This window comes from Eulemur rufifrons, chromosome 28, assembly GCF_041146395.1.
Source record: "Eulemur rufifrons isolate Redbay chromosome 28, OSU_ERuf_1, whole genome shotgun sequence".
Lineage (NCBI taxonomy): Eukaryota > Metazoa > Chordata > Mammalia > Primates > Lemuridae > Eulemur > Eulemur rufifrons.
Window position 1 is genome coordinate 11,082,775 of NC_091010.1, and position 23,783 is coordinate 11,106,557.

Consider the following 23,783-nt stretch of genomic DNA (forward strand, 5'->3'; position numbering starts at 1 on the left):
ATAAGCAATTCAAATAGCATTCTTAAAGACAGAATTATATCCCAAAGTACCTGAGTAAATCAGTATTTTATTAAATATTTGTTCTCATTAGCAAATAATGGGATTTGATGATTTTACTGTATATCCCAAATCTCTATTTTTGTTTGAATTTTTTTCTCCCTCTGTATTTTTTTTTTTTTTAAATCTCTTTGACATTTCTGTTTGGATGTTGTCTTTAGCCACCTTCCACCCTAAAATTCAGTTTGTCTTAAAACTCATACCCTAAACTTGATCTCCCTCTTGACTTATCCATTAGTGTTTTCTTTATCACTATTCTATACGTTACTTCAGTTTCTCTGCAGTGTCTTTAAGCTTCACTTCTACCTCTAATCAGTTAGTGAAGTTCTGTTGTAATTCAGCAAACACTTTTTTGGCCATTTCCTGTGGTCCTGACTTGTTAGTGCTAGTAATGAGAGGCTGAATAAGGGAGGGTCCCAGTCTACAAATGATTATGATACAATGTGATGAATATGGCAATACAGTAATAGTGGAATATTTAGGACACTACAAGAATTTTAGGAAAAAACTAAAGTGTTTCCTGTCATGTGCCACTTAACCCAGTGCTTCTGACACCGGATATGTGGAGGTTGTTTCCCCACACACCAGGCAATTCAGACACTAGATTCTCCAGTGGATACCAACTGAGTGTCCTACAATTTAATTCAAATCTGACACTGTCTACCTGTAGATAGTATCAGATGCCACAGGATCAGGGCTCAGTCCCACAAGACTGCCTCCCACTTTCGTTGCAAGCTCCAGGTTGTGACCTGCGCTTTTGACTGACTACCTCTAAATCAGGGTTCCCATGACCCCCTCCTTTGGTTCAATTAATTTGCTAGAGTGGCTCACAGAAGTCAGGGAAATGCTTTACTTATGTTTACTCGTTTATTGTACAGCCTATTACAAAGGATATAGATGAACAGCCAGATGGAAGCGATGAATAGGGCAGGGTATGTGGGAAGGGGTGTGGAGCTTCTATGCTGTCTCTGGGCAGGCTATCCTCTGGGCAGGCCATCTCTGGGCAGGCCGTCCTGGTCCTCCAGGCACCTCCATGTGTTCAGCAGTCCAGAAGCTTTCTGAACCCTGTCCTTTTGGCCTTTTATGGAGGCTTTATTATGTCATGATTGATTACATCATTGGCCTTTGGTGATCAACTTAACCGTCATCCCCTCTCTCTTCCCTGGAGGTTGGGAGGGTGGGGCTGAAAGGTCCCAGCCATTGTAATCACACCCTGGTCTTCCTGGTGACCAGCTCCCATCCTGAGGCTATCTAGGGGTCCCCAGCTACCAGTCATCTCATTAGTATATAAAAGACACTCTTATCACTTTGGAGATTCCAAGAGTTTTAGGAGCTGTATGCCAGGAACCAGGGGCAGAGACCAAATATATATCATATTATGTCACAGTATCACAGGCCCTTTGGGAATAGAGAATATCTCTTTCATATATTCCTTAGTTTTTACTTTGGATATTTCTTTTAGGTGCTCGTTATTGTTACTATGTTTAGGTAATTTTAAGACCTCTTAATAGCTTTTTGTGCTTTAACTCTTGCCATTCTAGTTTATTATGCACCCTTTCATTAGAAAGGGTTCAAAAAGTTGTCTTAGAAAGAAAAAGAAAGCTATATGTCCTTTCTCTTCCTGTTCACAAAATAAAACCCAAAATTAAACCTGGAATTCAAAGCCCTTGACTCAGACTTCCCTTTTTTGTTTTCTGCTACATGAACCTTTCATGTAGCAAAACTCTTCTACGTTCTGTTCCAAACATACTTCCTTTTTTGCCTTGATTGTTCCAGTAATACTCTCTCGCCAGTAATGTTTTACTCTTGCTTCCTGTGCTTACTGAAATTGTATTTATCCTTAGATATAGTTCCTAGCTGTTAAATCCAGCATGAACCTTTTAGATGATCATTACCCGTGTTCTTGACACGCTCTCTTTCTTTGTCTTCCAAGGCATCACCCTCTCCTGTTTCTCTTTCATACTTGTTCTTTTTCAGCTGTCTTTATTGTCTCCTATTCATGTATTCACCTCATTTTCCTGTCTTGGTTAATGATGCTGCCAGTCATTCAGTTACTCAAATTATTATATAAACCTGGGAGTCATTCTGACTGCTGTTCCTGTTCTCTTACCTCTCATTTCCCATTGGTTGTCAAGTCTTGCTATTGGTTCTGTTCCCTCTCCATTCCCATTACTATTTCCTTGGGATAGGTCTTATATCCTGAGTAGACCACAGTAAAAATCCGCTTTAGAGTAAGTCTTCTGCCTGGTCCTGGTTATTCTATTACATATAACATGTATTCAGGAAATGCATGTTAATTGTATGGCCAGTAGGAATGCCAAAGGCAAAAGACCACCCTAAAAGATTGACCACCCTAGAGTAGCACTGGAACTAAGGATTAATCTTTCTATGTTCATTAAAGGTCGATTTCCTAAATGCCTTTATTAGATGATATTGTTATGAAAAAAATTTCTGCTTTGTATAAGAAATTTACTTAAGGATTAAGAAGATGACTTGTTAGGATTATAGGGAAAAAACAAGAAAAGATGTATGGAAACAGGGCTGTGGCTGAGATATGTTCCAGAAATGATCTTATAGGACATTTTCTTAATGATCTAGAAAAGATATTAAAAGTTTGCAAATAACACTTGGTACTTATTGTTCACATGCCAGTTTAAGAGCAATTAACTGCAGGAAGATCTTGAGACTAAGAATAGACAAAATTCTAGCTTCAATGTGGGGAATTATAAGCTAATATATTTGAGTAGTACTCTTAAGAGATGATATTTGACTGTCAGTTAATACCCAGGAGAGACTCCTTGATATCATTGTTTCATGTTCCTGGAAGATACTGGCATAATGTGCCGATGCTTGAGATATGGTAATTTAATCACTGTTACCTCTACTTCTTCCAATGTGTTTCATAAGCACAAGCCGTTTAGCACTGAAGAACTATTTTCTAAACCTTGGTATGGTCATAGAAGAGCTCTTTAGTTTCTTGAAATTTTTCTTGGTTTGCTAATAGTAGATCTTAGATAAGATTTGTCTTATTTGTGGCATAAAAAAAGGTACAGATTTGCAGTAGAAAGTGCTTTAAAACTAAGTCCCTTATATTCTGAATGATTTAGCACATATTCCACAGTAATTGAATTTATATTTTGTGACTGTTTTTTTAAGTGTTAGGGGCTTTATTAGCTTTTGCTGTTGCTTTATTTACTTTCTGATGAATTTAGGGTTTATGAGGGTGGCACTACATTCTCACCTGGACATTACTTTGGAAAATCTGTTTGGGTATTCTGTATTGTAGCATTTTGAAAGTCAGAGTGGAATGTGTGTATCACTTTGGTTTATGTTATTCTGCGTCAGGGCTTTTCTCTAGGGGAGGTGGAAAAGAAAGGAAAAATGCTTCAGGGAATTCCCAAGGTGGCCGAGTGGCCTTTTGAACCAAGGGAGTAGTGTGTGCTTTGGTAAGGAGTCCTGGCAGAGCATGGTATGGTCATGTACCTTTAGGTGGTTTGGTGTGGCTGGAAGGTGGGGTTTATTACGTAGTGGTGAGGGGGAGCAACTGCAAAGGAATACCAAAGCCAGATTTTGATGGCATTTGTAGTTATAGCTACACTCACTCACTGTGTGTCTATGGACAGATTAGGTGATTTCTCTAATTTTCTATTTCCTTCTGCAAAGTGAGATACATTTTGAGATTGTTGTGAGATTTAAATTAGGTAATATAGGTACCTGGCACACAAGTGCTCAATAAATACCAGCAGTTCTTAGTACCGTTTTAAGGCATTTGTACTTTGGAGAGCCACTGAAGTATTTTAAATTGAAGAGTGACAAGATCAGATTTAGAATTTTGAATATTAATTCTGGAAAAGTATAAAGAATGGATTAAGGAGGAAAAAACAGAAAGCTGGAAATTAAGGAGGGCTATACCAGGTTATTGGCTAGAGATGGTAAAATTATAGATTAAGAAATGAGGAGAGGGCAGGATGGTTTGAGGATTATTCCAAATTGTCACATGCATTGTATTCCATGAATTGGGGAGATCTAAAGGAAACTATGGGAATTGAAAGCAAGGATATGGACAGAATATTTAGCTAAGAAACCCTGTATTCTTCTATTCTTAATAAGCAGAGGGCCAAAGAGGGTGGTAAGAGGCCCATGCTCACCATTGCCAAGGACGTGTGGCTGAGCTGGGCTACCGGCGGTTCCCCAGATGGGGCCAGAGCATTTGGACAACTCTAGGAGATGAGTGCAGAGCGGTAACTTTGCATAGCACACAGGGATTCCAAGTGTCAGGAAGCTCTCTTGGGTGCAGGAGAGACACAGCATGATTCATAAGTAGACCTCAGCAGTATCAGATATGAAACAGAGCTAGTTTCCAGGGAGTTGGAAGAACAACTGAAATTGACAATGTTACCCTATGTTTGGATTTGAATATCTGGGTTCTTCCCTTTCTGACTGTTAAAAGAGAATTAGGCCCTCTTGGGTGGGGGCTCATCTAAGTTTTGTTAATTTTACAGCTCTGAAGCATTTTTAAAAGCATTTGGTTTTTTTTTTTTTTTTTTCAGTGCTCTTTGGGTAGCATTTGATATTGTGACATTTGGTAGTGGGACATTTTGAAATGTTACTGTATAATCATTTTAGGTAAAGATGCATTTTTACTTTACAGTTTTGTTTTTGGAGTACTTTTTGTACATTCTCAGTGAATACTGTCCTGTTTGGCAAGTTCAATTACAGCATTTGAGAAACTGCCATTCACAGTAAAATGAATAGTTTTTAATTTGTTTACTAAGTTGAATGTTCTTACCTTTCTTACATAATTTTACGTAAAAGATTCTTTGATAATAGAGAACAAAGTTCTGTTTAGAATATGTGCATTTTCTTTTCACTAAAGTGTTCTTTACATTATGTTGACCAGTTGCTAGTATGTGTTAAATATAATGTACTTTGATTTTGAGGTGTAGTTGAGACTTAGCCTATATTTTAATTTTTATTAATTATATTTTATAAAATTATAATTGGTATTATTAAAATAAACAAGATTTTGGGATTATGTATAAGGTTATAGGCATTTTCAGTTGTTTATCAGCAACCCTTAGATGTTACGTCTCCTTTGCTACTGAATTAGAGTAAGGCTGTACAGTATATTGCTATGTCGAAGGGCAAAGAAAAAGCAGCTTTTAATGGAGCTGCAGTATAACAGATTTTTCAGTGATCTTTATTTCTATACAGCTTTTAGTAAGTACCTTTTCTATGCATTACAATCATCTTTAGGAATGAAAAAAAACCCCAGCAAACCTAAATATTTTATGCTCCTTGTGCTCAAGGAACTCCCAATCTAGTGGAGAAAGTAGAACACAGGAAGACATGATTGTAAAAATGAAAGTGTGATAACTGCTATACCCAGGGATACCTAGCCATACCATGGGAGCATGTATGAGGAACATCTAATCCCAGCAGGTGTCACATGAATTTGCTAATTCAATAATCAGATTTATTGCTATATATTACATGAGAAGAGAAAATACAAAACTGAAAGGAAGCTATCGTCTAGCAATCAGATACAGATCAAGACATAGTACATTTCAGAGAGAAGAATTATGGACATACTACTTCATGGGAGATTGCGGATCGCAAGAAACCTCTTACAGTCCATCTCTTATCATGCTATCTCTTCAGAGAGTATGTTGCGTATGCTGCTTGTCTCCCTGAAGGGGACAGTACTCTGGGTAATGGAAAAGACAAGATGGTTAGAGTGGGTTGGAGGGAGAAACATACGAGATGAGTTGAAAGAAATTAGAATTAGTTGGATTGAGTAAGAGAAATCTGGAACTGTCTTTTCAAAAAAATTTTTTTTTTGCTAATAACTTCATTCTCAGAGGAATGTTGTAAGACCAAGAATGGTACAAAGAATATCTGAATACCCCTTTTCCAGATTCACCTATTAATAATTTGTCCTTTGCTTAGTATTTGTTCTCTTGCATATATACATATATATGAATATGTATACATATATGTTTACATACATATAGTGGCCATTTACCTCCTAAATATTTCAACATGCATTTCCTAAATATAGGGATTTTTTCTTTAGCTGTACAGTTATGGACTTCACTAAATTTAACATTGACACAGTGGTTTAATTTACTATGTATATTCTATCTAATTCATTTTTCAATTGGCCTAGTCACCTTTATAGCATTTCTCCCTCCACAGACTGCTTTTTTAAAGAGCAAAGAATGAATCATGAGTGATTTTTGGTAGAAACTTTCTATTAAGGGTCTAAAGAAAACCATGGAGACTAAGTTGGATTCATTTTTTGCTCCACATTTATCCCCCAATCTTGCCAGTCTCAGAAAATGACAGCACCGTTTGATTAATTGTTCAAGCCGGAAACCTGAGAGTCACCCATGATTTCTCTCTTTCCCTATCTCTTGTGTTTAACCCATAACCACGTCCTGTTTCTGTACATCTACTTCAGCTTTCCTAGTCCATCATCATTTCTCCTCTGGATTCCTGCCTAGTTTCTTACCTGATTTCTCTGCTTCCACATTTTCTTCCTTCCTATTCATTCTCTACATATAACAGCCAGAATGATCTTTTAGGAATGTAAAAAAGATCGTGTCATTCTCCTGCTTATACACTCAGTGGCTTTCCATTGTGCCGGAGTACTCTGCGTGGTTTAGCTCCTTTTCCTTTAGCTCACAGCTTGAATATTTTCCCTCTGAGAGGCATTCCTTGATGCCTAGTCTGTTTCTCCTATAGCATTTCATTGTTTTCCTTCACAACACTTATGACTGTAATTGTTTGCTTTTTTTTTCTTTTTCTCTATTTCCTGCACTAGGCTGTGAATGCAAAAAGCATAGGGGCCATGTCTGTTTTGTCTATTTTTATATACCTAGCATATTGCTAATAATATTGCAGGTGATTAATAAATATTTAAATATATGAGTGAAAGGAAAGCTGAGAGGTTATCTAGGCCATTGTAAGAGTCTGCACTATCTTTGGCAAATGATTACATAGCTTATTTTTTAATGCTTTCAGAGATGGACAGCTTAGTGTTTTATGTGGTTTACTTTGTTGAATAATTTTGATAGTTTGAAAGATTTTCATTATTTTGGGCTGAACCCTGCCTTTCTTGTTATTTCCATCCATTAATCTTAGTTCTGCCCCTGTCATACCTTAAACTATTTTGATCCTACATATCTCACCTGAAAGTATTTGACAGCAACTGTCATGTAGTCTCTTGGTTTTGCTAGGCTAAACATTTGTTACTGCTTCAGCTTTTCATAAAGTGACATGTTTTTTCACCCTAACTTCCTTCTGTATCTGTTTTGCCACAGTAACTTTAAAATTGATATATTGAAGGATAAAGATGTTTATAATCTTTGGTCCAGTAAACTGGGGTTAAATGACTTATATTAATTCAATGTAGGATAGCCCTTAAAATAATAACTATAACTAGAACCACAGGAAATATTTATAAAATAATCATTTAAAAAGTAGAACATTAAATTGTTTTTAGGTAGTTGTTATAGCTGACTAATTTAGAAGGAAATTTAGAAGGACATATGAAGTAATGAGAATAGTTGTGTTAGGGTGTTCGGAATTGTAGAAAGAAGTTTTTAAATAAAGAGTATTTTATAATTTAATAAAAAAATATGTTCAGGTCTATTAATGTCATTCCAACTAGAACTAAATGAGATTTCAATAGTCTGGATTAAGACTGCATTTCCTTTAATGGAGTCTACGATTGCCTGTTTTGTGGTCTTAGCGCAATGTGATAGCCACATATGGCTGGTAGCCACTGTATTGACAGGGTAGATACATGCATTGGACAAAGGCAGATATAGAACATTTCTTTTCGTACAATGTTCTGTGGGTGGTATTGGAATAAGAAACTTTGTGGGATGAGATCACTCATGAGAGCAGAAGCAGGCTAAATAGTGACTTGTTTGTGTACAGTACTTTTGATACTAAAGAGGCTAAATCTTGTAGGTGGAGGAGCCAGGGAGAGAGGTGAGTGAACAAGGCCACAAGACGTACAGTCCATTGCACTGGCCATCAGGTGGCAGTGTCTCCTCCGGTCAGCCAGTTATTGAAGAAGCACTGGGGGACAGGGAAGAATAAGGGGAGCAGTCCTCTGGGTGAAGGGCAGCCAGTGTGCAAGTTTTCTGTATATGCAAAAGTTTGTTGGCAGGGGCTTTATATTTCAAGGTGTACCCATGCAGAAGAAAATTCTTAGATGTTTATACATAAACGTCTTTTACTTGTATGTATTTTTAATCTTATAATGTTTAAGAAGACTTTCTTTTTTTTTTTTTTTTTTAATTTCAGCTTATTATGGGGGATACAAACGTTCAGGTTACATACGTTGCCAGAAGACTTTTTAACAAGAGCCACATTTCAGAAAGACCATTTTGTAGAGCGCTAATTAGCCTTTATGGGTAGATTGTCAACTACTTCTGTTTTGCTGTAAGTAAGTTAATCGGGTGACTCTGTGGAGAGTGGTGTCTGCAATACAGCAGCAGAGCTGGCTTGGGCTGGTTCATTCCAGCAAAGTCCTACGTGCTATACTTGTCAAAGCTGTCCCTGATGCTTGATCAAGTGCTCTACCTAGTGCTGGTTCTTAACCTGGAATGTCAGGGGTTCTTTGCTCAATTCCTATAGGAAAGAGTCCTACATTTCATACTGTAATGTAGTGTTCCTCAAGCTTTTTTAGACCATGACCCACAGTAGAAATACATTTTACATGGTGCATACACATATCCAGGTATATAACTGAAACAGTCATATCATGCCTTTTGATATTTTCTATTCTGTTCTATTTTTTATTATAGCAAGGACACTTACTGATTATTAAGTAGAAAAAGACTGCTTTAGAATATGCAAAATTAATTTTAAGAAAACAACTGAACATTAATTAGTAAAGCTGCTGAAGATGGAACCATCTTAGGTTTTCCTTATGAGACACTTATTAAAGCAAAAATGCTTATCTAAAATAAATATATTTTACAATATTTAGTTTGTTAGGGCTGCTTTAACAAAATACCTTAAACTGGGTAACTTATAAACAACAGAAATTTATTTCTCATAGTTCTGGAGGCTGGGAAGTCCAAGATCAGGGCTCTGGCAGATTTGGTGTCTGGTGAGAGTCCTTTTCCTCATAAATTGTGCCTTATAACTGTGTCCCCACATGTTGAAAGGGGAAAATAAGCTCCCTTGGGCCTCTTTTGTAAGGACACTAATTCCATTCGTGAGGGCAGAACCCTCATGACCTAATTCCTCCAAAAGGCCCTACCTCTTAATACTGTTATGTGGGGATTAGGTTTCAACATGTGGATTTAGGGGGCACACAAGCATTCAGACCGTAATAGAGAGTACCATTTAGGGTTTTAAAAGACATTGCAGGTTAAGTTTCTTACTCTGCCTCTAAGGTCCACTGAGTATGACCTGCCTTGTCTGTTTGGTCTGAAAACTAAGACCATTGTTACCATATACAAATGGAGTCACTGATTTCGAGGAAACAGTCTGTATAATACTGTTGACCATTCTACAATCTAATCCTTCATCAACTGGCTTATTTACAGAATTTGTATTTTAATGATCAAGCTGACTGGCTTTCAGTTCAGTATCTTTCCCTTTACTTAAGATTTCTTTCTTAACCTGCTTTTCAAAATTTCTCCTTCTACCAGCCAGTTGTAATTCCATTGCTCTTATGTCATCTTCCCGTTTGGAACATTGCTTTTCATTTTCCTCTGTTGATGTCTTAGCCACCTCTAATTTCTTGAGGTGGTGAGAAGTATATTTTTAGGCTTAATGTACAGGAGACTTTTTAATTCTTTTTTTTGTTTGTGGTATTTATCTGATTTTTTTTCTGTGTTATATTTTCTTGGCTTTAGCTATGTTTGCATGAAGAGAGTTATTTTAAGATACAGTTCCTGTCTATGTTATGATTCATTGTTCAAAATGAATTTTTTGACTGATTTTCTTGAAAGAATTGCAATTTGTATATTATTTTCAGTTGTTTGGGCAGCTGTGATAACGCTATCCCCCGCCCCCGCCTTTTTGCATGCTTGTGTTTGTTGGCTACATTTCTTTGGCTTATTAAAATTAAATTGAACATTTTCTTTTGCTTTCTGTTCCCTTTCCAACCCCCCCATATTTGTCTAAAATCTTCCCTGAAGTGTTGATTTCTTCAGAAAATTGATTATTCTCTGTTTTTTTTCCCCCATTGGAACCAACTCTATAGTTGCTTTGAATAATTCTTAAATATTTTCTCCTCTCTGTTCTGTGCAACTTTTACACTTACAGAAGAAGAAACAGGTTTTCTGATTTGTGCTCCATGAATAAGTTCTTGAATATTTTACATTGTTAAATTTAATTGTTCCCTCCTCTACCCATTACAAAACTAAACCCAGCCATTACATATGCTTATCCTGCAGTTTGCCACCTCCCGTATCTCAGCCATCCCCTCTAGCACTAGTGAAGGTACTGGGAAAAGAATGGGGCAGTCCTCTCTATTCTGTTGTTTATATTTATCACCAAACCTGCTTATCATAAACCAATAAATTGATGTCATGATCTGCAGTTTGAAAAACACAGGTGTATTGAGTGTTAGCTTAAGAAAATGAGTTGAAGAGAGGCCATTAGGGGAATGGTTACATTTGAATCGTGAAGTATATTGACTTCATTCAGTTGTGAGGATTAAATGAGTTAATATACATGAAATCTTTAGAACATTGTCCAACACGTAGTAGAGCTATTAAAGGGTTATGGCTACTCCTGCTGCTACCACCACTACCACCTATTGAATGCTGCTGACTTAGCTTAAGTGATCCTGGTCTCTTACTCTCTATGTGAACTTGGACACGTTATTTAACCTCTCTAAACCTCAGTTTTTTCATCTGTGAAATGAAAATAAATATACCTGTCTTGTAGTTGTTAGGTAAAGATATGATAGTTCTTATACTATGCCACACTCATCTATACTTGTTAAAAATTAGTTATCTTTAAGGGCCCTCAAAGTCATGTTGTCCTCTTTTGTCTTCAGTAGAGACAATTAGGCCTTTCTACTCTGTGGTCTCACAGAAATGACAGCTTCTTGCCTGGGTCCTGGAGACACTGCACAACTTGCCTTCCACAGGTGTTCCTGTCTTTTGGGATAGCAGCCTGAGTCAGCCGCAGGGCATCATTCATTTATATGCACTAATGTCTGTTATGTACCAAGCTCTGTGCTAGATGCTGAGGATTTTAAAAATGAGTCTTTTAATTAAGCTACTGAGTGTATATTGTAGATATTTTCATTACACTTATGTTTTTAAAATTAATTGTATTGCTTAAGTTCTTCATACTCTTGCTGGTTGAGTTTGCTCATAATGTTTAATAACACGTAGTCCATACCTCCTTCAGCTTTTGTGATCCTCAAACAGGATTTTAGATGTAGAACAGTGGTCCCCTAATCTAGGGGACTGGGGACTGGTTTCATGGAAGCAATTTTTCCACGGCTGGTTTGCAAGGGGGTGGGTGGGTGGGTGGGTGGAGGTGGTGGTGGCAAGAGTGCTGCCCAGTCCCTAACAGACCACGGACCAGTACCAGCTTGCAGCCCAGGGGTTGGGGGACATAGTGGTAAAGGAAGAAATGTTCTCATTAGAGAAATGACTCGAAATATATTCATTCAGTCATTAAACATTTACTGAAAGCCTGTTATAAATCAGGCTCTATGGTAGAGGCTGCAGATAAAATAAGACATTCCATAATGAAAAAGACACATAGACAAGAAAAGGGCAATGAAGTACTATAATGTTAGAGCAGAGTATATGGGGTAAGCACATGGGGGTACAAAAAAGAAAGTGCTTAATTGGGAAAGGAGGATATCATAAATGGCTTTATAGAGGAAATTGTCCCAAAAGACAAATAGTAAATAATAATAAAGACACTGAATGTGAAAAGCAATATAGCCTAAGTAAAGAGTATAACAAAAGCGTAGAACCAGCATGGCACATTCATAAAACTGTTATTAGCTGAACAAGAGTAGAGAACAGGGCTCAAAGAAATTCATCAGGAAGAGAGAGAATGCTGGAGAAAATATAGCCTGCAGAGGGCCTTAGGTGCCATACTGAGAAATCTGGACTTTACTATGGGCAATTAGGAAACCAAAGGGTTTTAAACTGGAAAAGAAAAATGATGTGACCTCAATTTTGTAAAGTCACTTTGATTTCACTATGGAGGATGGCTAGAAGAAAAAAGGAAGATAGGTTAAGAAGTTATAACATGAGAAAGACAAAGGTGGTAGTAAAAGGGTACAAATACAGATGATACTAGTGATATTAAATCTAAAGAGTTTTGTCACAATAGTAGGCACAAAATGAAGGTACAATATTTAGTCAATAAACAGATGAATAACTGATTACATGTAGGAGATGAGAGAAAAGGGCTCAGGATTCCAGGCTTGTCTGACTGGACAAAGGATGGTATCTTTCATGGAGCGAAACATTTTATAAATCCACTCATGTGTTGATGGACACTTGGGTTGTTTCCACATCTTTGCAATTGTGAATTGTGCTGCTATAAACATTCTAGTGCAGGTGTCTCTTTTATAGAATATCTTTTTTTCCTTTGGGTAAATACTCAGTAGTGGGATTGCTGGATTAAATGGTAGTTCTACTTTGAGTTCTTTGAGGTATCTCCCTACTACTTTCCACAGAGGTTGTACTAGTTTGCATTCCCACCCAGCAGTGTATCAGTGTTCCTGTCTCTCTGCATCCATGCCAACATTTGTTGTTTTGGGACTTTTTGGTAAAAGCCACTCTCACTGGAGTTAAGTGATATCTCATTGTGGTTTTGATTTGTATTTCCCCGATGATTAGAGATGTTGAGCATTTTTTCATCTGCTTCTTGGCCATTAGTCTGTCTTCTTTTGAAAAGTTTCTGTTCTTGTCTTTTGCCCACTTTTTTAAATGGGGTTGTTTGATTTTTTCTTGCCGATTTGCTCGAGTTCTTTCTAGATTTTAGTTATCAGCTCTTTATCAGATATATAGCATGCAAATGCTTTCTTCCATTCTGTAGGTTGTCTATTCACTTTAATGATTGTTTCCCTGGCTATGCAGAAGCTTTTAATTTGATCTCATGTCTGTTTTAATCGCAACTCTGTCCCCATGCCTTGAATAGTGGCTGGCACATAGTATGGGCTCAGTAAATATTTAGTAAAGAAATAAATGGTGTTGTAAGTAACATTATAATGGTGTTATAGAAAGCTTATAGTATAATAATAGTTCTGTTGGAAAAGAGAATGTGGTTTAATGCGTGTTTATTTATTTATTTTGTGCCCCCCCACCTCATGCATGTTTTAAGGTATGAGTTCTTTACTGTTAGGTGGAGTTTAGACCCCTAGACTTCATAGAGAACATACTTGCCTCTTGAGTTGCTTTCTCCTGTTTTCCCTGCTTCCAGTGAAATGGAGGACATATATGATTATAAGATAGGATATTTTGTGTGGGGTTAAATTCTGAAGTTAGTACTGAGGTTGAAAATCTTGTATAGTCAAAATTGCCTTTGAGAAATCAGGGCAATCAGGTGACTTAAGTTTAACCTGGTCATCTTTTCTTGCAGCTTTGGTTGTGCACCAGTTCAAATAGTTGGCTTGTGCAAATAATATCTATCTTCAGATAGTAATATCTCACTCTTGGTAGTGTGCCCATGCTATGACAGGCATGTACAAATTGAAACTTACTGAGGGAAAAGAGATTCATGTTTTCCCTCATATGTTCACTTTGTAGTATATTCTTATTGAGTAGAATGATGGGTGGAATAACCAACACCATTAATTTTTCTTTAGCTCTGGGAAGTAATTTTACTTCGTCTAAATTAAAATATACATGTGATATGATAGCTTCTTCCATCCTGTCCTCCCATCTCCACTCTTTTCCAGTACAGAAATTCATTTATTTACGAATAGTTTTAAGTTCTGAAAAGCTGCCATAATTTTTTTTTGTAAACAATTGCTATTATCTTCCTTTGGTGGCATGCATTGCTAAGAAACTTCTATTTTGGTTGGTTGCTTTGTTCACATATACAAAAGCTTATGAGTTGAAAGGGAGCAGAGGAGCTTCTGTATGTGGGACCTGTGAACCCAGGGCATTTGCTATCTCCTGTGGTCCTGGGACCCTGATTTGCTTTGTGATGTTTGCTCTTCAAAAGGATTCCTGTAAACTGCTCCCACTGTTACTGATGCAAGTCTATGGGAACATCTAACTCTCAGCACACAGGTAGACTTTTTTTTTTTTTTAAGTGCTTTGTATCAAGAGGATTAGTTAATCTCCAGAAGATTAGTTAATTCAGGCATTGCTGTACTAATAATATTTTATACAATTGTAGAATTGGGGGGGAACCTGATTTATCTGCTCCTGGGGCACCTGCAACTCTGAAGGGTCCATTGTATCTGAGGGATACAGAATGGAATGTGAAAAATGCTGATCCATTTATGTGAAGGAAAGATCAAGAACAGGTTAAACTAATTGTGCTATAGGGGTTAAAATAGAGCAGCAGTTCCACAGTGTTTGTATATATCAGAATTACCTGGAGGACTTTGTTAAAACAAGATTGCGGGGCTGCACTCCCAGAGTTTCTAAACCAACATGTCTAAAGTGAGGCCTTAGAAAATGTATTTCTAACAAGTTTCTGGATGATGTTGCTTTGATGCTGCTAATCAGGCTTGGTCAGGGTAGTTACCAGCTTATGCTTTTGCTAATTCAAGAGCAAAGTCTGTCCTTTATGGGAGGATTTAAGTGTAGAGATCCAGGCATTGGGAGTTCTCTGAATAGGAGGAACATGCAGGTGCTGGGAGTGGGGGAGAATGAAAATGAATGCTAGGAGGAGGATGATAATGTGGAATTTGCTGTAGTTGATTACATATTTCTTCCCCTGATGAAAGCATCCTTCCTTATTTGGGGTTTACTTTTTTAAAGGAAAATTATATATGGACTCTTTCAAACATATTGAGTAAAGAGTATAATTAATTCCTAGTGTATCTATCACTGAGCTTTTAACAGTTATCAATTTTGTTTCATTGCTTACACCCCCTTTTTTGAGGGAGGTTTTGATGATGGAATATTTCAGATTTTCTTATTTTGTGATTCCGTCTTTTTCTGCATTTATTAGTTATGATTCCTCTATAAAGATAATTTTCATTATCAACTATTTGATTACCTTGAAATATAGGAAAGGCAGAAGAGATGCTTAATTCTTTTATCAATTTGTGGAATAAGTTGTCTTAGCAATGAGGCTCATTTTTGCTATTGATAGGATTAGAAGCAGTTAGTGTGAAGATTTTAAATTTTTTGGAGGAAGTTTTTTTTTAATGAGATATAACTTACATATGATAAAGTGCATACATCTTAAATGATGTACCTTTGGTGAATTTTACACCATCCAGATCAACTTGCCAGCCCCTTATCAGTCAGCCACTTCCTGCAGAATGAATCTCTGTCCCCGGGGTTTTCAACATGTAAACCCCAGATCAGCAGCATCAATATGACCTAGAAACTTGTTAGAAATACATTTTCTAAGGCCTTACTTTAGACATATTGGTTCAGAAACTCTGAGAGTGGAGCCCAGCAATCTTATTTCAACAAAGTCCTCTAGGTGATTCTGATACACAGAAACATTGTAGAACCACTGCTCTAACCTCTATTATCATAATTAGTTTAACCTGTTCTTGACCCTCCCCTCACGTAAATGGACCAAACAAAGATTTTTTACGTTCCATTCTTTTATCCTAGATGTAATAGATCTTATCCTTTGCCTTGGGGGGTAAGAGGACTTGCTGCCCCTTCCTTGGCAGTTTGAGGCTTTTGCTTGAGGGAACAGAAGGAGGCGGGGAAGTGAGGGACTTTGTGTTTGTTCCAGTGCAGCCTCTGATCGCCTGCTGAGTGCCTGTGCCATTGAGAGGGTACTCTCTTAATGTATTTCTCCTGAACACTAGGTTGAGGCCCACGGAGAAGAGCTTGCTATTCGAAACTGACAGGCTAGTCCACATTTAGCTTTTAAGCATCTATTAAAACGTTAGCTTATTACTCCGTCCTATGGTGGTTACCTCTTCTCTTACGCTTTGCCAAAAGTGAAACTGTTCAAATGTCCCATCTCTCCTTGGAGGGGCTTGTCTCTCTTTGGAATTTGGTTTACTTGGTTGCCTTATGACATGAGCTTTCCGATAAGCTCATGAAACTTTATGATTTTGAAGATCATCTGGTTCTTCCAGGTTAGTAGGTAGAAGCAACATTTCATTGCAGCTTTTTACATACTAAGTGGAAGTAGAAGTCTGCTCTTCCTATAAATGGAAACACACTATATGTGCTTTTAATGTCTGGATTCTTTTGTTTATTTATTTATGTTTTAATTTTTGTTTTTTCAGTTCTTGTCATGCTTAGCCAGGATAGAATCTTTTGTTTAAAGCATCCTATTAGTTTCATCTGTATTGTCCCATGTAACAATAGTTAGTTCTTTATTACCTTTTGTAGTCTATTATGTCAAAACTACCCACTAACATTTTTCTAAGAAACTATAATTTCAGTGCATGTACCTCTTTACAAAATGTTGCGTGTTTAGGTATTTATTATCTGTAATGTACTGAGCAAGCTTGGGGTTGGGTAATGAATACTGGTGAATCAAATTCAGTATGTGCCATTAGTGAATTTACTGCCTGGTAATCATTCGTCCATATTAATGTTAACATGTTACTCTTCTCTCCAGCATTGGACCCCCTATGGCCGTGTCCTTATTGTCCATTTAATTTAATTTAGGGAACTTTGCTCAAGTAGCCCTATGTAGACCAAAATGTAAAATGGTGGCATGTTGTGATTTGATTTAGTGTTTATAAAATGTCTGTGCTTATTGTTATACCTGTCTACTATTTAAAAGGCAGTACAACTAATTCAGGTGTTAGGCTTGGTTGTTATCCAAGCAGTTTGGGACCTATCATCTTTTCCTTGCCCTCTGCACATTAATGACATTGCATACCCCATGGTTACTTGAGTTTGTGTTCCTGAACTAAATGGTAAAATTTAGAGCAAGGAATTTGTATGGTTTGGCCTAAGGGACTTCTGGTTCCACTGTATCTGCTAATATTCTCCTTGCCCTTTAGATTAAAATTTCAGGAAGTCATACACTTTGGACCTGCATTTAATAACATTATTTAATGTTTCTAAACCTCAAATTCCTTCGGAGCCTAACTTTCACAAGTTATTTTGAACCCCACCTGAATGAGTGAAAATGAAGTTGTAGCTGGAAGACAGAAAGGTCAAATTCATACAGTAATGGGCCTTTGTGTTGAGTCTGTTGTGTACTTTTTGAAATCTGAAAGAATATGGAATAAAGTTACACTCCTTTAAACAAACCTTTACTTTGGCCAAAGATGTCATTTTTGGGTATTTAATTGCTACTATCAAGCCTTTGAATTGCTTATGCCACAGATGACAGCCAAGAAAAACAGAGGAAAAGGGAATATGGGGGAAGTAGTTGAGTGAAACAAGGTAAAACAACAACAACAAAAAATCATTTAAAATTGTTATTATTATTTTTTTTTAGAGACGGGGTCTCACGCTGTTGCCCAGGCTGGAGTGCAGTGGTGAGATCATAGCTCACTGCAGCCTTGAACTCCTAGGCTCAAGAGGCCCACCCACCTCAGCCTCCCAAATATAATAGCCAGGACTATAGTTACATGTCATTGGGCCTGGCTAATTTTAAAAAATTTTTTTGTAGAGACAGGGTTATGTTGCCCAGGTTGATCTTGAATTCCTGGCCTCAAACGATCCTCCCTCCTTGCCGAAGTCACTGGGACTACAGGCAGGAGCCACCATGCTGGCCCATTTTAAATTAGGATGTATCTGTATAAATGAAAGCACATTTCAGAAGTGACTGCTTGTCTTTGTGTAGTCATCAGCATTGTTGTTCAGTTAATTGCTGTTGGACTCAATAGTGAATTTATGCCTATTTAAATCCCTAAAATGCAGGCAATTCATACCTTCTAAAAAGCTATTTGAAAAATTAAAAAAAGAAAGTGAGTGGGTGGTTCCTCAAATGATGGGATAATAGATATGAAAGGAGTTTGAAAAAATGATGGCTCTTACTGTTCCTCTGCAAAACTTCTCCTTTAATTAATACCTATGTCCTTTGCAGCCTTTATGCTGCTTCTCTAACATTAGCTGTCCTTTCTTTTACTCTTGTCCCTAGCTATCAGTAAGCCTCTCAGAATATAGTCAAGCGTCCTTGAACAACAGGGATCCCTTCTGAGAAATGTGTCCTTGGGCGATTTCATCCTTGTGTGAACATCAGAGTGTACTTATACAAACCTAGAAACCTAGATGATATAGCCTACTACACACCTAGGCTATGTGGTATGGCCTCATTACTCCTAGGCTGCAAACCTGTACGGCATGTTACTGTATTCAGTATTGTAGGCAGTTGTAACACAATGGTAAGTATTTGTGTATCTAAACATAGAAAGGGTACAGTAAAAATACAGTGTATAAGATAAAAAATGGTACACTCATATAGGGCACTTGCCAAGAATGGAGCTTGCAGGACTGGAAGTTGGTTTGGGTGAGTCAGTGAGTGGGTGGCGAGTGAATGTAAAGGCCTAGGACAATACTGTACCTTACCGTGGACTTCATAAACACTATATACTTAGGCTATACTAAATATATAAAAAAAAAAAGTAATTGTGCTACCATGTTAGGCAGCTACAATGTCACTAGGTGATTGGAATTTTCCAGCTCCATTGTAACCTTACAGGACCACTATTGTATATGTCAAGTCCATCCTTGATTGAAACGTCTTTATGCTGCTCATTCCTTTGTCATGAAGGCAGTCTGCATTGGCTCTTCAGTCAGGTAGACTTGAACCCAACTACTCTTTGACAATTTGTGAACTTGTGACTTTGGACAAGTATTTTAAATGGGATGAAATCTACCACCTTATAATGTTTTAAAGACTCAGCAATTAGTAAGGATAAAGTGGTAAGTATGGTATCTGTCATGTAAGTGTTAAATAATATTTGCTCCTTCTTTCCCCGTTTTATCCAGTTGTGAATTCCTTTTAAAAACAAGAAAGTCTGATTTACTAGTTTTTAAAAAAAGAATTTATAAGTAGTTTTGAAAATTTTTTCAAATTTGAAATACTAGTGCTATAAATGTGCTATACTTTATTATTATCATAGAAACTAACTCAGAAAATCTCAGACATTTCCAAACCCTGTACCAGGTATTATTCTTAGTTCATTAAATTGAACCTTACGGACAGTATTAAAGTATCTCAGAGAAGAAGATTATATCATTAGATGTTGTAACCAACACGTACTTTTTCAAATTGTTAATGATTGCATTTTTTAGACACTTAACCGTTTGTAGATCTGGTGAAGTACAACAAAGGACAAGCATGGCTACCAATATGAGGCAGACTCAAAATGTTTGTTTTGTTTCATTTCATTTCAGAGTTATAAGAAAATATAAGAGAAAATTTCATGAATGTTTAAAGACAGGAGGTAGCTCATCAACAATGAAGTGACAATATTCATAATGTAAACAGATATGGGAACTTAACAGTTGAGCCATCAGACTAGTTTAGTCTTAAGACCACAGTTCAAGATGATTGATGTCATTTATGTTGCGATAATTTGTACATTTAGAAGTCAATAAATATTCTTGATAGGAAATAGTGCATTCAGGTTCTAACATTACCCCCCACCCCAAGTGGTAGAACCAAGTGGACGCTTTGTATTATAGTAACAGTGTGTCTGTCTTTTGGTTTCATCTTGTAGCTCTAAGTTGTTAATATTAATACTTAAGATGCTCTTGGGAGATAACATGTATTATCCTCATCTTAGGAAAATGGAGAAGTGAAAGAATAGAATGTTCTCTACTCAGTCTACTTGTGACAGGCAGGAATATGTTAAAGCCTTTCTGACTCACAGACTGAGTCACCAGAGGACAAAATATTAAATATGTGTATTTATTGATTTGCAAAATGACCCTTTTTTGTAGTATCATTACCAGTTTTCTTATGTCTATCCTGAAAGTGTTCATAGGTATGGGAGTGTATTTGTGGTAAAGACCATTATCTAAAATGGAGAAGGCAGTTATGTGGCATGGATATTGCCACCGTCCCTTTCTCTGCTTGTGGCATACATTGCTGCTTCATCATGACACTACTTCAGAGATGAGATTTTGACCTCAGAACCCTTTTTAACTCATTGCTCAAGGTAGCTGCTACCAGTCAATCACAGGTTCACAAAACAAAGTTGTTTTTTAGTCTTGAGTTACTATCTATTAAATTAATTTGCATTGAAAGATTATATATGTACTTGGAAGTTGAGGGTGTATTAAATTTGTGGTCCTATAGCAGGCCTCAAAGTTTAGTACATAGGACTTAGTTTATGCTCTCAATAAGTATACTTTCTTACAGGTCAAATAGGCATGCACACAATTAGAAGACAGACTCAGCTGTATTATTGGTGTGAAGGGAATAGAGAAGAATGCAAGATTAATTATAATTGGAAAGGTATGTGAATCTAGTAGTGATTTTGGACTTTTGAGAGTAGGGTCTTCAAGGTAGTCTTTATTACTTTATCAAAGGCATAGAAGGTAGAAAGTAGAGGATAGATTTGGGGGAATGAAAATGCATCTTGGCCTGAGTGTATAGTAAAGATAGGGTAGAACCAAATAGAGAAGCTTGCTCCCTGTATAATAAATTTTGGGTTTTATTTTGTTGTTCCTAGGCTCACACATGGTTTTTAGTCGGTAGAATGACATGCTCATGTCTGTGTTTTAAGAGGATAACTGTTGACACTTTGAATAGAAATGAGATTGGAATCTTGAGATAATGTAGGAAGTCTTGGTAGTACAGGAAGAATTGATGAGCATAAGAACTAGAATTGTGGAATGGAAATGGTGAATTTAGAATAAATTTTAATGATGAAATTAATGTGATTACTGTAGGAATAAGTTATCCCCAGAAATGTTCCAGTATTTCTTTGGAAGGATCCAGTAATTTCTTTTGAATATTAATAGTTTTAAAATCTTCTTTACAGGGTGAATTGCTCCCCCCCAACCTGCATTTCTGGAGAATTATTTCTTTATCCTTGGTATTTCATTAACTTCTCTAGGACATGTATTTGGATCTGTGATTTGGTATGTTTTTCCTTCTGTAGATTTTTTCCTCCTTTATTTTGGGGATATTTTCTATTATGTCCCCCTGCCTTTTCCACTTGATTAGTTATTCTGCTTTAGGGATACTAATTATCTCTCTGTTCAATCTTTGTCCTACATTTTCTATCTAATTGCTTTGATTTCTTTGTCTCTTTTTCTCCTCAATATTCTTATTATCTTAAGATTTTTCTCCCTTGCCATTAGTTTGATTTCCTGTCTTTGCTTCTTTTTCTTGCTTTTTTCAGATTCATTGTTCTTAATTCGTTTCCTTAACTCTGTAACCTTTCTTTTAATTTACCTGTTTTGTCTTTTCATCCTTGAGCTTTTGTTTTATTAGATATATTTTCTTATTAGGTTGTTCTCTGTTACCAAAAACTATTTGTACTGTTGTGTGGCTATTTTTATCTTGCTCAGGCTTAATTTGGATAGCTGGGTCAAGACTTTGCCTTTGCCCTGATATAATGAGGTGATTCCCCCTAAGGTCTTTTCTACCTTAGCTGTGATTTGTCTCTTCATTTTACTGTGCTCCCTCTGTACCCCTTTTGATAAGTGTATTCTGTTCTCTGTTTGCTTCTCTGCTTCTCTGTAGTTGAAGTGTATAAGATGGTATTGGTGAGAGAACCCTTCTTCTTCTTTTTTTTTCCTCAAAGGATAGTTTTTCTTCAGTCCTCAAGGACTGAGCTCTTTATGTGGGCTTTGGTGGAGGTTGTGGGCAGCACCTGCAGGTCAGTTAGGGTGAGAGTGTTTGGTCCTTGCAGGCTTCCTGAGCCCGATTCCTAACTACCTTGCTGTGAATGGCACAACTCATGTGGTAAATCACATATGGCTTGAGAAGCACATTGGCATTGAAGACACTTGCTTCAGAAATGTTCCTGACAGCTGTGGCCTCCACTATGTTCCAAATGACGAACTTCTTAATGGCTTTGTCCTTAGGCACACATCGAGCACAGGAGGTTTCACGTGGCCATAGCCCTTTTTGGCTCTGTTTTTTTGATTGTTCCTTCTTTTCTTTGTCATCTTGGAAGCAAGGGCGAGAAAGAGGCTTTTCCCCACTGCCCCTCAAGAGACAGGGTCTCGTTCTGTCGCCCAGGCTGGAATGCAGTGGTGTGCTCATAGCTCATTGCAGCCTCGAACTCTTGGGCTCAAGCATTCCACCTGCCTCAGCCTCTTGAGTAGCTAAAACTCCAGGCATGGGCCACCTGGCTATTTTGTTTATTTTTTATAGAGACGAGTTCTCACTGTGTTGCTCAGGCTGGTCTTGAACTCCTGGCCTCATGTGATCTTCCCACCTTGGCCTCCCAAAGTGCTGGGATTGTAGGTGTGAGCCACCACACTTGGCCCAGACTGAATCTATTTATCCAAATTGGAGGATGTTTATTAAAATTTTCAAGTTCTTTCAAGTTTTATTAGCTCACTTAATACTGCTTCCAGGCACTGTAATTAGGGTAGGAGCCATACTGTACCATACTGTCCACACTGCTTATTAAAGATTATAGGTTCTTTGTTTAAACTATTTCTTGTTTGACTGCAGCTAGTGGGCTTTTGGCTAAAAAAATCACACACATATATGTATATATATTCTGCCCCATTTATTAGTTGTTGGTGACAGGACGTTCTTTAATTCTGTTTCACTCCACCATCTTTATGAAAGTGCATATGATTTTCTAAACATTTACTTTTGACATAATTAATAATACTTATACTCTAATTCTCAGGCTAGGGTTGACTTGGAATAATTTTTTTTAATTAACAAAATTTATCAAATTAAAGACAATGTCATATGATCTATAAAAAATTAGTGACCCTAAGATGTGCATTTTTTAAAATTTGCATTTTTCCCTTGTTTGTGTTTTTATGGAATTTTTATACAATTATAGTGAGTATATAGTAACCATATTATATTTCTTTTCATATTAGGATAAACATTTTAATATTTCTGTTTCATCTTTATAATCTCATCATATGACATGTTATAATTATTAAACAGTTACTCAAAGAGAGGACACTAGTTTTTTCTAGTTTTATGTTCTTTTGTGAGCATTGAACCTTTTCGTATTTGTAGTTTTATATTATCTTTAAAATAAATTTGAGGGATTGAGATTAATGGATGAGTCAACTTTATTAAATCTTTATACTTTTCACCCTGGTACTAACTTTTTTTTTTCCTAAAATATATCTTTTTAATTGCAAACACCAATTATATTTCAATGATAATACCATATCAGAGAACAATGTCAAGACAAAATAAAAAAGAAAAATGTTATTTCATGCAAATTTGGCACTAACTTTAGTGTCACTGGATGGAAATTCTTTTGAGGTAGTTGCTTAAAATGACAGCTGATATCACAACCCTTAATGCCAGAAGAATTTTTTTTGGTACTGCTATATTCTTGATCTACATCCTTCCTATGACATTAGTAATTAAAGTTTTTAAAATGTATTCCAGTTTTTATAAGATCATATATGTTTAGAAAAAGTTACATGTTCTTAATTTTAAAGGAGAGAATAATAGCCAAAGTGAAAAAGTTATTTTAATTGGAAATT

At 36.7% G+C, this 23,783-nt stretch overlaps 1 protein-coding gene across 2 annotated transcripts in view; it reads left to right on the forward strand.

Annotated features, from left to right (window-relative positions):
* The window catches only part of CCSER2 (coiled-coil serine rich protein 2), a 168,921-nt gene that overhangs the window by 10,547 nt on the left and 134,591 nt on the right, over nucleotides 1-23,783 (forward strand). The gene's annotated exons all lie outside the window — the stretch shown is intronic.